Raw genomic sequence first — 12,191 nt, 5'->3', positions numbered from 1 at the left:
GATATGGACAAGCAAGTGGAACTAAGGTTCATCAAATAAGAAAAGAGATTGCCTCTATTTCACAGGGATCTTCAAACATTGCTTCATACTTCTCTAAAATGAAGAAATTATGGGGTGAACTTGCATACTCAATTACTTACCCTGATTGCTCATGTGGTTGTAAGGAAGCTTTTCAGAAAATGGAGGAAGAACAAAGACTACATCAGTTTTTAATGGGTTTAAATGAAGTCTATTCAGGGGTTAGGAGAAACATTTTAATGATTAAACCACTTCCTGATGTTGACACTGCCTACTCTATGTTGATTAATGATGAGAGCCAACTTGAAGCACATACTACTAGCCCTTCATTCAGCACAGATGCTGCATCATTCTCCACTGGTATACAAAAGCCCTATTCAAGTTCTTACACACAAAGGAAACAAAATTATCCACAAAAGGTGAACTTTGATAATAGAAACAACAACAGAAACAGCAACAACAACTTGTTTTGTAGCTACTGCAAAAAAAAGCATGGGCATCTCATTGGGGACTGTAGAAAACTTCAATATATCAACAGTATCAACAATAATTCTGCTACTGGTCCTACAAATAGTGGCAATTTACATCATGGAAATTCTTCTTCCACTCAGTATAAAGGAACTGTTGCCTGTGTACAAGGTTCAGATGTTCAGGTTGATGCAAGAGCTGAGATTCTAGGCAAATCTGAAGTAAAGAATGCACAACAGTTTTCACCAGAGCAGTTGGACCAGATGATGAGCATGTTACAGCAAATGAGGAATGCATGTACTGAAACAGGACAGGGTACACCAGACACCATCTGTGCAGGTTTAGTAAGCACTTCTGATATTAGTAATTGTAGCTCCTTTGCTTGTCATATGTCTAGGGTAGTTGATAATCCTTGGATTATAGATTCAGGTGCAAACAATCACATGACACCAATTAAGTCTTTTTGGACAAACATCATTCCCCTTCCCATTCCTTATCTCATTACTCTCCCAAATAGATACACGGTGAAGGTTACTTGCACTGGCACTCTTGCATTATCACAGGAACTAGTCTTGAAAGATGTCTTGTTTGTTCCCTCTTTCAGATACAACCTGATTTCTTTACACAAACTGTTATGCCAATTTAAATGTGGGGCTTATTTCACTGCTTTTAATTGTATTCTACAGGGCCCTTCTTTGAAGAGGCCACTGGAGCTTGGTAGAGTGTCACAAGGACTGTACATCCTTCATCCTACTGCACTTACTCTTACTCAATCTGTAAATACCATTGCAGCTTCTGATTGCACTATTAATAAAGCTGCTCTATCTTCTACAGTTTCACATAAGATTGTATCCTCCTGTTTGTCTTCGGTTGCTTGTTATTCAGTTTCCAGTAAAGATGATTTGCTTTGGCACCTTAGGTTAGGTCATATGCCTTATAATAAAATGAAAGCTACCTTTTCTCCAAGATAAGCTATCTAAGAAACAAGATTTTATTTGCAAAATTTGTCCAATGGCCAGACAACAGAGACTTGTTTTTCCTGAAAGTTCAATTAAATCTACTTCACCTTTCCAACTCATTCACATTGATCTATGGGGTCCTTACCACACTCAAACATACAATGGTTATAAGCATTTTTTTAACTATAGTAGATGATTACTCCAGAGCCACATGGACTCACTTACTGTCCACCAAATCTAATGCCTTAACTCTCCTTAAGTCTTTCATTCTCATGGTTCAAAATCAATTTCATACATCTGTTCAAACAGTTAGGTCAGATAATGCATTTGAATTGGGTTCAAGTTCATTGGCAACTTCCTTTTTCTCATCCCAAGGCATTATTCATCAGACTTCCACTCCTCACACTCCTCAACAAAATGGTGTAGTAGAGAGAAAGCACAAGCATCTATTAGAAACTGCAAGGTCCTTGTTGTTTCAATCTAAACTTCCTGATAAATATTGGGGTGAATGCATTCTTACTACCACTTATCTGATAAATAGATTCCCCTCACCTCTATTGAACACTTCTACCCCATATTCCCTTCTCTACAAAACTGATCCATCCTATTCTCACCTTAAGCCTTTTGGTTGCCTAGCTTTTGCTGCTGTCCCTAAACCCTATAGGGATAAGTTTAAGTCTAGATCAATCACTTGTGCTTTCCTTGGTTACAGCATGACCAAGAAAGCGTACCAACTCCTGGACATGACCAGACATGCTATTTTCTTCTCTAGGGATGTTCAGTTTCAAGAAACAATATTTCCTTATTCCTCTCCTTCTCACCCTACTCTTTTTCCTCCTCCTGATCCCACTTTTGCAGATACTTCTAATCCTTCACAACAAATCCATTCCTCGGGTTCTTCCCTTCCTATTGACTCATCGACTAGTCCTGCTTCTGCTCTTCCTGTCCCTACCTCTCACTACAACACAAGGCATATATTGCTACAAAATACATTGTAGCTAAATATAAAAAATTCCGTGGCTAAACACTTTAGCCACAAAAAAAAAAAAAAAAAATCCGTAGCATCCGTAGCAAAATGTAGCGTAGCTAAAAGTTAACTACAAACTTTACATGGTCCGTGGCTAAGGATTAATACTTATTGCTACGAATTTTTTGTGTTGTAGCTATGATGGTAAGAAATTTTTGCCATGCAAAATGTATTTGTAGGAAGTGATTTTATTCTTTTGCCACGACAAAATAAACTCTATGGCTATCTTTATGCTTTAGCCACGAAGTGATATATTGTGGCAAAAGATGTAATTTATTTTGCCACAAAAATTAAAATATATAGCTAAGCTTACATATTAGCCTCTTGTTATTAATATTTATGTCTAGCTACAAATTCAAAATTTCATAGTTAGAAGTTGGCATAAGATCCGTGGATATATTTTTATTATATATTAATTTATAAATTCTTGATATAAATTAATTTATTAGTAGCGATAAAACTTTTCATTGAAAATCTATTGTTATTTTTCCAGATTAAATATTTTCAATTGTTTCATATCCATACATATATTATGAACATTAACAACATAATAAGCTTAAGGTATGACTTAATTCATACAAAAAATACACAAATATATAACTAAAATTCATGACATTCATAATTCAAAATACTTCCAAATCATACATAATGAGATTGTAGAATAAAACTAGACAGGATGGATAGTAACAAATATTACAAACTATGTACAACATGTTAGATATTTCAACCATAATCTGTAAAATTCTAAAGTTTCTCATATCCAAAAAAACAAGTATTTGTCTGGGATTTTTGATGCTGCAACCCGCCTGATAATCTTCTTGCATTCAGGGAAAGGATGAAGTAGGTTTTACCTGCATCAATAAGCTGAAAGCCTCAAACAATGAAACAAAAATACTTTGTCACAAACTTATCTGTGAATCATAAAATAAAAACAATGGATATAAGTGCATGTTTATATATCTCCATACCATAAACAAAAAGGCTAATCGAATGTCTGGAAAGTCATTTTCCTGTTGTCTAACTCTTGTCCATTAAAATGCATCTGTAAATTCATAAAATTAAACTAACAATCAGCACAATAAAAATGAGCAAACCCAAAAAAAAAATTAATACAAAGATGAAGTTTGCTAAGAAACAATAATAGAATCTCAAGAAAGAAAAAAAAAGATTATGTCTTGGTAATTATTTTACAAGAATCTTAACATATAACAAAATGAAAAAAACACAAAGAACAATATTATAAAGATCTTTGTAATTGGAAGAGAGAAGCGCCGATTACCGATGGTCGAAGACAAAAAGGGACAAGTAATAGAGGTGGTGCGGCGGCTGGAGAGGGAGAGAATTGGAGTAATATGTTTAGGTTTTGAAGATTTTATTTTGGATAATTGCCCAAGCCTTTATTAACTTATTCACTACTATATTTAACTCTTTTTTCCTTCTATAATAGTACGTAAATGAAAGTAAATGCAAGTACTAACAAATATTAGTAAGAAAATTACTTCTGAAGAAATCCTAAGTAATAACTACATATAATTTGCATTAAGTAAAATAGGAAAAACCAACTACTATATGATATCGTTAATTTTTGCATATGGTCCTATTTCAATGATATTAAATTCTTAATTTTATATTTTAAATTAGATTTATAACGATTAAGTTTTAAAATAGTACTATAAATCTAACCTTTATGCTTATTTGAATTGACTATAATTAGTAATCAGTATAAAGGATACATGGAAAAATAGTTAATTTGATATACTTAGTTATTCAAATGTAATTTAAATTAATTATATACATGGAACATATATAATATATATATATATATATATATATATATATATATATATATATATATATATATATATATATATATAATTTGATTAATGATAAATTATTGAAATAACAAAGGACCATATCATTATAACGTTTTTTCTCATCTAGATCAAATATAATTAGTTATAAAATGTAATTGGGTACAAGCTTATAATTGTTTAAATTCTAGTATATAATTAGTTATAGTTGTTTACTATCAGTTAGATATGATTCAATTCTTCTTTTAATTATAATTGGAACTTACGTGTAATACTTATTTAATAAGAATCAGTGTTTTAAAAGGCGGAGGCGTAAGGCGAGGCGTTTTATGTCTGCCTCAGCGAGGCGTAAGCCCCGAGGCACGAGGCGTAAGCCTCATGGGACTTTAATTTTTAGTATTTTATAAAATGATATAATTATAATAAATACTTTTAAATTGGTTAAATAACGTAAAAAATTGAAGAAAACAATAAATAAGTGATATATATATATATATATATATATATATATATATATATATATATATATATATATATATATATATATACACACATATACATACTCCACCCCCACAAAAAAATTAATTAGAACAATCTATTATACGTACTTACAAGTATAAGTGACTGCTCGTTACTTTTTTGAGATAGTAGAAGACAAGTTAAATAATTGGAAAAGAACATATATTAGGCATTCTAGCAATAAAAAAAGGTCTTGACTTTTAAATTTAATGTTTCAGTTCCTTTTTAAAATATTTGAGTAATTACATGTTGACTTTTGAAAATTTGGGCATTATACTAAGGACTTATTTAACAAATTTCGTTTTAGTTTGAAGAAGTTTTCTGGGCTTACGCCCCAACAAAAAAAAACTCGCCCCAAACGCCTAGGCTTACGCCCCAACAAAAAAAAAACTCGCCCCAAACGCCTGGGCGTACGCCCCAAATTGTTGGGCGTACGCCTTTGGGGACTTGCGCCCCGACCCATCGCCCCGAGGCATTTTTGGTACGCCCCGCCTCGGGGCTCGCCCCGAGGCTCGCCTCAAAAACGCCTTTTAAAACACTGATAAGAATTTATAATATAATTTATGTTTCGATTACAGGCCAAATTTCTAAAATTATTTACTTATTTTTTAGGAATGTTTTTTTAGAAGTATGTTTGGAGAAAAAGTTATTTGTGTTTGAACAATTCATTTGATAAGTGCCTTTTTTAGTATTTGATATAAATATATTGTGTTTGACGAATCTTTTCAAAAAGTGCTTTTACGTATTAAATTGCGAAAATGATAGTATTAAGACTCATTTTACAATTAGTAATATTTTGGCTAGAGAATGATTTTTAGAAGAGTTTAACTAAGTTTTTTTAATTTATTTAGGGAAAATTTAACACAGAAAATCAAAAAACATTTTAAGGTATTTAATGAAATATAAATATAGTTAAACCCATAAAGGGAGGAGAAAAAAATTTGTATTTATATTTGAGAGATATATTAGCTATATTAATGATATGTAGTTTTACACATATAATTTTCTTGGAAGGATAATTTTGTCTTGAAAGAATTAACTTTCTACTTTACTTTTAAAAAAATAATAATTAATAACTTTTTCCTAACATCAGAAAAAAACAATTTCTATTGTTATTGTAAAACACTTTTTGATTTTGACCAAACACCTCAAATCTTTAAAAAAAAGTGTGTGAGTATCAAAAAGTACTTTTGGCTCGCTAAAAGCTTGCAGTAATTATTTAAAAATGAGTTCTTAGATAAGTGAAATTACTTTAAATTATTTAAGATAATTAAGGTCGGCCTATACATAAATTTATCTACAACTACTAAAGTTTTCATTATATAAATACTTGTCTAAAATAAGTGCTTAAATATATAAAGTTAGTCTAAATACTTATTTAAAAATTATAAAGGAATAATACATACATAAAAAATCTCTATAAGTATTAATAACAATTTGAATTTTACATATAATATCATATAATTAATATCCAAAAAATATTGTAATAGAATAAAATATGAGTTAATTAAATATTTGAATTTACATATAAGCACATACTCGTTGTTTAAATCTGATATAACCACATATTCAAATTTAATTAAATATAATTAAGTATTTACTTAAATTACTCCTGACACTTATAAATAATGTTTTGTTAAATTTGATTTATGATATGTTGTTTAGTTTTGTTATACACTAATATATCAACCATATTATATTATTAACATCCCTTTTGAAATAGAACTTTATAACATCTAAAGTATTATAAAAAATCAAATAATAGTCACAAGAGATATAAGACACTTTTGTATACAAATCTTATTAAATTCTCAATTCGTAGATATAATGTATAATTTGATTTATAGGAACAACAATAACATACTCAGTGTAATCCACAAGTAAGGTCTTGTGAAGATAGAAAGGTTATTTCCGATAGACCCTCGGCTCAAATAAAGCATATCAAAATCAAGTATGTAAGGAAAAACAGTAGTGAAGAAGCCATGTTAAAAATGAAGGAGATAATAAAAGTTATAGTTGTTTAAATTTTATATAATAGTTTTTCACACATTAATTAGATATTTTCATTATGTTTTAAATTATAATTGGAACTTAGAATTAATACCTATTTAATAAGAATTATTATATAGTTAGTTTCTTATATGGACTTAGATATTAGCCATATTAATTTCGTAATACTTAGTGTAACTTAATAAAATAAAATTATGTAAGAATATGTATAAACAAAAATATGAGTGATAAAGAATTCCCGATGAAAAAAAAAAGAGATTTCGTAATATTTCGGCATGCATTAACGCAAAAATTAGCAATAAATTTCATTTTTAGTCGTAAATTCCTCATTATTTTAATATTTCTTCTCTCTCTCTCTCTCTCTCTCTCTCTCTCTCTCTCTCTCTCTCTCTCTCTCTCTATATATATATATATATATATATGCAAATATAAATCCACCATTATTCAATCTATGCTACTACGAAATGTCAATTAAAAGTTATTATTATAAATTTATCAAAACTAAATGCGCCAACACCACCACAAAAAGTTTCAATACATGAGCACTTATTTAAAATCAAATTTTTTAGATATATGAAATTACTTTTAAGTTCTTATTAGGACTAATTAAGGACCATATACATAATATTTCTACAACTATTAAATCTTCAATACAAATATATACGTTTTGAGAAAAAGTGATCACACGTAAGAAGTTACTCTATTTTAAATTAATTAAATACCAGATATATAAATTGATTTTACATACAAATTATAAAATTAACATAAAAAATAACAAGTTACAATGAAATAAAATATGCATGATAAGTTTTGAGGTTACAAGTAGGTACGAATAATCTGTTAATGAAGATTACTTTTTTTTTCATTTTATTCTTTTTATTTGAATGTTAATTAATTGTTTATTTTATATACAATAACTATTTTCTATCTTTTAGAAAAAATCTGAATTTTATGTTTAATTTCTTTCCATAACTTAACATTGTAGCGAAAATTTATTATAGCAAAAAGTCCGTGGCTATATAATTTAGCTATTGCCCCAATTTTTTTTAGAACTTGAAGCAAAAGTATCTATTTAGCTACAATATTGTTTTAAAATAATTTATCGTGGCTAAAAGGCTATTATTGCTACGGTAACTTCTATCGCGTGGCAAAACTTATAATCAGCTACAAAATTTTACCGTGGCAATAACTTTTGTAGCTATTTAAGTAATTATTGCCACGATTGTTAGCAATTATAGCAAAACTGATGAATTAGCTTTGTCAATTAAATTTTCATGGCTAAGAAATTTTACGAATTTGTATATAGCCATGGAATTCAAAATTTTGTGGCTATTACTAGGTATTAGCCACGATTTTTAAATTCATAGCTAAAATTTCGTAGCTATATATACCTTATGTTGTAGTGTCTCCTGTCCCTTCCACTGATAACACCTCTTCCACATTTTCAGATTATGTAACTTTCTCTCCCCCTGTAGCATTGAGAAAGTCCTCTAGAGTAACTGCCCTTCCCTCTTATTTGCACCAATACCATTGCTATAATGTTTCCACTTCCAATGATTCTTCTATCTCTACTGACTCTGACTATGCTTTATTTGAGCCTCAATTCTATCATCAAGCTGTTTCTAACCCTGCTTGGCAGGAAGCTATGCTTAAAGAGTTTCAGGCTTTGGAGGCCAACAATACATGGGATCTTGTCCCTCTTCCTCTTGGTAAGAAGACCATTTCTTCTAAATGGGTGTATAAAATTAAGCAAAAGGCTGATGGTACTGTTGTAAGATACAAGGCTAGATTAGTTATTAGGGGTGATACTCAACAGGAGGGAGTTGATTTTACTGAAACATTTTCCCCGGTTGTGAAACTCACTACTATCAAATGCTTGTTGTCTGTTGCTGTAAAAAATGGGTGGGATATTCATCAGTTAGATGTCAACAATGCATTTTTGCATGGTGACCTTGATGACCTTGATGAAGAGGTTTACATGAAAATTCCACTTGGGTTACAAGTTCAGGCCCCTGACTCCTCTACCACCCTTGTGTGTAAGCTCAACAAATCCCTTTATGGCCTTAGACAGGCCTCCAGGCAATGGTATGCTAAACTCTCTTCTGCCTTGTTGTCTAGAGGTTATCATTCTAGCAAAAATGATTATTCCCTATTTCTCAAGTCTGTAGGGCCTTCTTTTACTGTCATAGCTGTTTATGTGGATGATATCTTATTGACCGGGAATGACTTGATGGAAATTACTTCCCTTAGATCTTTTCTGGATGACCAGTTTAGGATAAAAGACTTAGGTCAAGCCCACTATTTCTTGGGCTTGCAACTCCTCAGGTTCCCTAAAGGTATTCTTGTGACTTAACAGAAGTTCCTCAAAGATTTGCTGCATGAGTTTCATTGCACTGATGTTTCTCCAGTGACTTTTTCATTGGATTTTCATATTAAGTTGGCAGTTGACTCCGGGGATCTTTTGCCTGACCCTTCCTCATACAGGAAGTTAGTTTGGAAGTTGAATTTCCTGCAGCACACACGACCTGACATATTATTTAGTGTTCAACATTTGAGTCAATTTATGTCTCAACCAAGGGTTCCACATTATGAGGCAGCCTTACATGTTCTAAGATATTTGTCTGGTACTTCAGATTTGGGGTTGTTCTTCAACAATACACTGGATTTCTCCCTTGTGGGATATTGTGATTCAGACTGGGCTAGTTTTTCTTCTAGTAGGAAGTCTGTCAGTGGCTACGTTTTACTCCTTGGTGGGTGTCCTGGAAATCCAAGAAGCAGGCTACTATTGCTCTTTCATCTGCTGAGGCTGAATATAGGGCCCTACGACAGCTGGTTGCTGAGATTGTTTGGTTGGTCAGACTGCTGGCTGAGTTGACTGTTGCTTCTGTTGCCCCTGTTTCTGTGTTTTGTGACAACACTTCTGCCATTCAAATTGCTAAGAACCCTGTCTTTCATGAGCGTACTAAACACATTGAGGTCGACTGCCATTTTGTTCGGGATGTTCTTCAAACTGGTTTGATTGCCCTCAATCGTGTGCCTACTGATTCTCAATATGCTGATGTGCTGACTAAGGCCCTTCCAGGTGTTCAACACAATACTTTCTTCTCCAAGCTTGGACTGGTCTCCCATTCCAGCTTGCGGGGGGGGGGGGGGGGGGGGGGGTGTTGATAGTTAGTTAGTTAGTATTGCATTATTAGTTAGTCAAGTATTCATTTTGTACACTTAGGACCATTAGCTTCATACAATTTTACACTTGTATCTTGTATATATATAGCACTTTGTACATTGTAAAAGAGAGAGGACTTATTCTAAAAGATGAAATAAAAGATCTTCTCTTTCTCTCTCTTCAACCGACTTTCTTCTTCAATTTGGCCCTTGCTCCATTGATGAATTATGTATCGTAACAAGAACAACGTTCAACTGTCCATGTGTAAATACTGATTTCTTCAAAAATAACCCACATCAGACAGTGACTGGCCTTGACTTTTATTGATGGTCATTGCAAATGACACAACGGCTTGAGCTTGTCATCGCTGGAACTTAAAAGGTATTCTCGCATCGATTGATAAAGTCAGTTTCCATAGGCATTTTTTGAAGGGAGTAATAGCTTCAACCTAGGTTTTTTCCTATATGATGTATACTCTAGGTTGAGGTCGTATTGTATTATAGGAATATATTCCAAATATATAGTATGCTGCATAGGGTTCTTTTATTTTAGAATGACTATTAATCACTACTAGTATTCGTACCCACGCGATGCACGGTCGATATCAAATGCACGAATCGTAGCAAATTTTATATACTAAAATATCAAATATGTAAAATTATCACAATCTGAGTCTTCTAACTCAACTATTTACTAAGGTCGAGATTTTCATTTATGTTTGAGAACATCAATATATCAATGCAAATATATTTTAGTGATTAAATACATTAAACAATTTTGTTGATCCAATGTAATCCTGATACTTTCAATGAGCTTAATTGATATTAATTATTTTTTTCATTTTCACTATGTTGATTAAAATTCTTGGATTGTTAAATAGATTTTGTTTTTTACTTTATCTGTTGATATTTTACTTACATGATTGTGCGAAATATTTCATCATAAAATCAAAACACTTTCTTGTATTAAATTAAAATAAACTTTATCCTTCTAATATTTTGTCTCTCTTAGTTCCTCACTAAAACATGGAGATACAATGCGTGTTACTACATTATAAAATGAAATTAATCATAGATACAATCTTATTTGTTTTAGCAATTTAAATCCTATCGATCAAACAAATGATATTAGATATTTTTCTTTCGTATGTAATACTCTAAAGAACAAAACATCTTAATTTAAAAAGCAAATGATCACGCGGTCAATGAATAATATTTGAATGTCCCAAAAGCATCCTAAGAATATAATTCAGTCGTGATAAGCTTTGTCTTTAGTTAATCTCCTTTTACATTTTGTAAAATAAGTAAAAGTAAGTTTCAGAAGTATATACTCAATTTTCTAGAGCAACATACATCTTTTTGAGTATACATATTTCGGGGGGTTGTTGTTTTATAAAGCCTATTGGCATTTAAACATTTTAAAATATTTTGAAAATAAACATCAATCCAAAAAAAAAATGTACTTAACAATGTAATTCTTATTATAATAAAAATTAAGTATATATGGAGTTCCCATTATACACCGAATATAAATATCAAAGTAATAACAATTCTTATCTATAATTTCCTTTTAATTTTGTAAAAAAAAAATGTAAGTGATAAGTTTCTATTTAGAGCCCTACCTATAAATGTCATTTATTACTCGTAATCTTAATCATACTTAAAATTTTATTTTTTTGGCTATAAAATCTTAAGTTATTTTAAATCGCCTTCATTTCAGTCTTAGAATAGACTTTCATTTATAATTAAGTACTTGGATTCCCTTCCTCACTTTCGATGTTTAAATATTTCTTAGATTTTTTCAAGATTAATTTTGTAAAAATTTGTGTTTTCATGAACATTCTGAAAAATAATATATCAACAAAAAATTTAAATTATTTAAAAAACAAATAAATCCTAATAAACTTAAGCAAGATCCATCTTGTATTTCTTAATATTCATTCCCATACTCTCTAAAATAATCGTATTCTCTATTCCATTAGCACTCTTTGCATTTTGTCATCACTTTTGTATATTGACCTCGTGTGGTACTATTTTACAGAAAATTTACAACCTAAATGCGATGAAAACTTTAACTTATCAATTTATATTTTCTTAAGTCTCTTACTGCTTTGCACATCAATTATAAATTTTCTTGTATCCAAATAAAGCATTCACCAAACTTACCAACTTTAAACACCGCGAATAATTCAAACCAATTCTGACAAATAATTT

At 30.9% G+C, this 12,191-nt stretch overlaps 1 long non-coding RNA gene across 1 annotated transcript; it reads right to left on the bottom strand.

The window, feature by feature from the left end:
• Nucleotides 1-3,109: 3,109 nt before the first annotated feature.
• LOC132642323 (uncharacterized) lies at nt 3,110-3,828 on the bottom strand. The gene is made up of 3 exons (XR_009583105.1): nt 3,752-3,828; nt 3,441-3,514; nt 3,110-3,323 (listed from the first exon to the last, which is right to left on the bottom strand). It is a non-coding gene; the product is annotated as an uncharacterized LOC132642323 (long non-coding RNA).
• Nucleotides 3,829-12,191: the final 8,363 nt, after the last annotated feature.

The sequence above is a fragment of the Lycium barbarum genome, chromosome 5 (assembly GCF_019175385.1).
Source record: "Lycium barbarum isolate Lr01 chromosome 5, ASM1917538v2, whole genome shotgun sequence".
NCBI classification, from domain to species: Eukaryota; Viridiplantae; Streptophyta; class Magnoliopsida; order Solanales; family Solanaceae; genus Lycium; species Lycium barbarum.
This window is presented reverse-complemented; position numbering and strand designations above follow the sequence as displayed.